Here is a 2,274-nt window from a genome sequence, read left to right on the forward strand (position 1 = left end):
GTCTACGGCCATACCACCCTGAACGCGCCCGATCTCGTCTGATCTCGGAAGCTAAGCAGGGTCGGGCCTGGTTAGTACTTGGATGGGAGACGGCCTGGGAATACCGGGTGCTGTAGGCTTTTGCTCCTCCCTCCCTCGCTGCTCCTTTTGTCTTCGGGGACTTCGCCACCACCCCCCACCACCACCACCACCCCCAGCACCACCACCACCACCGCCACCACAACGACCCACCGTGACCACGACCCCGACCCCGTCCGGGCCACCCGCCAGACCCACGCACACCGAATCCTCACAGCTACGTCCCCGAATCCTCTCCCCTCCCCACACTCTCCTGGGGCACGCGCCCGCGACACGGGTCATCAGCGAGGTTGGTCCCAGGCCACGTTGGGGACCGCTCCCCAACTGCCCTCCAGGCGGGCGGGGAGGGACGTGCGGAAGCCATGAGAAAGTGGGTCCTGCACCCCAGCGGGCCCCACAGCGGGACGCGCCACACCTGGGCTCACCACAAGGTGGTGCACTGGGTCCAGGGCAAGACGCCAGGGGACAGAGAAGCAGGGAGCCTCAGTCGGGTGCTGCTCCACTTCGCGCTCCGTCGCTCAACCCAAGACAGGGCAGCCAGCGCGCGACCTCTACGTGGGATCCCGCCTCCCACGGCGGAGCCTGCGGTCACAGGGACAGAGGGCGCAGGCCGCCAGAGCTCCGGATGCCAGCGGCAGCTCCCCGTCCCGCTCAAAGGGAGGGAGGGCCGCCGCTGGCGCCCAGTCGCCTGTGCCACCCTCCGGGTCTCAAAGCACTCCTCAGTCAGCTCAAGGACCGGGGCCACCTGGCCTTCGGGGTCACATGGGCTTGGGCACGACGGAAGGGACCGCTTGCCCCCGTGGAACAGACATTCTCCCCGTGGACAACCTCAGGTGCCGGGACCCTCTGCTCCACCTTGGAAAACCCACCATCTGCAATGTATGCCCAACGCAATCAGGCCGAGCAGATTGACCCCCTCGGCCCGGCCCCAGTGCGTGATGGGGCTCTGTGCGTGAGGGCTTGCTCTTCCCCACCTACACCAGGCAAGGCATCTAACACACACACACACACACACACACACACACACACACACCACGCATAGACACCCAGACCACGCACGCACGCACGCGGACGCACCCTCCTCTCCCCCACCCCACACACGAGCAGCCGAAGGACAAGAGGGTATGGCTGGGGCCTGAGCGGGAACAAGCGAAGCCTTCGTTTGCGGCCCCTCGGCCAACTGCATCAGGATTTTTGTCTGGGCTCGGAGGCCAGAGGATCTCTGCCATTTGCTAGCAGGGCCAGGGATGGCAGGAGGGTGGGTACGGGGCTCAGCCAGGGCCAGTTCTGCTGGCACGATCCTGTAGCACGTGGCCGCGTAGCACGGGGCCGGGTCTGAAGGAGGCCAAGCAGGGGCACAAGACCCAGCAGCGGCACAGGGAAGAGGCCCAGGGCACCCAGGAGGAGACGAGACCCGGGAGTCGTGCGTGCTTGGCGTGGCCGCGGGATCCGTGACGCCCGAGGACTCGAGTGCTCAGCCCCGTGTAGTGGCCGCGAAGGCCTGCCTGGGAGAAACGCCCCGGGAGCCCGGCAGGAACCCGGGATCGGAAGGGATGTGGAGGGGCCCCGGGTCGGAGGAGATGGCTTTGGCTGTGTTTGGTTTTGTTTCTTCTTCCCAAGATCCCGGGTGTGAAAGGGGCCAGAGGTGAAGTCCTGGGCTGGAAAGCCTCACGATTCAGCCCCGCAGCCCCAGGCCCTGAGTGTGGAGGAGGGCGGAGCGGGTCGGCGAAGGGCGCGGCTGCCGTTTTCCTGATGGGCTGGAGGGGCAGTGGCGCTTTCCGGACGAAGAGGACCGGAAGGGTCCCCGAGACCTCCGCTGGGAGCCACGCACCCACCCAAGGATACGGCTCCAGGAGGCGAAGGAAGAGGGCGGCTGCTTGCCCTGGCCCGAGCTGTGCGTCCCCCGCCTTGGCCACAGCAGTGAACATTCCCAGAAGAACAAGCGCCCGAGAGCACTGAGAAATTTTCCCCCGAGAAAACCTGACCCTCGTCCTGGCAGCAGGACACCTCGGGAAGAAAGCCACCCAGCGGCCACCTGGGCGAGACCGGCTGCCCGAGCAGGCGCGGGGGTCCTCTGGCCGCTGGCCCCGGGCTGCCAGCCCCCACCCGGACTCCCAGCCGTGCCAGGAGAGCAGCGTGGAGACGCACGCCGGGGCCCTCGGCAGGCTCTTGGGGCTCCCGGAGGCGGCGGCTAGC

The 2,274-nt window shown here is 67.3% G+C and overlaps 1 non-coding gene across 1 annotated transcript; it reads left to right on the forward strand.

Annotated features, from left to right (window-relative positions):
- LOC141412807 (5S ribosomal RNA) lies at positions 1 to 119 on the forward strand. Its single transcript, XR_012437649.1, has one exon. It is a non-coding gene; the product is annotated as a 5S ribosomal RNA (ribosomal RNA).
- Positions 120 to 2,274: the final 2,155 nt, after the last annotated feature.

Source organism: Castor canadensis, chromosome 10, assembly GCF_047511655.1.
Source record: "Castor canadensis chromosome 10, mCasCan1.hap1v2, whole genome shotgun sequence".
Taxonomy (NCBI): domain Eukaryota; kingdom Metazoa; phylum Chordata; class Mammalia; order Rodentia; family Castoridae; genus Castor; species Castor canadensis.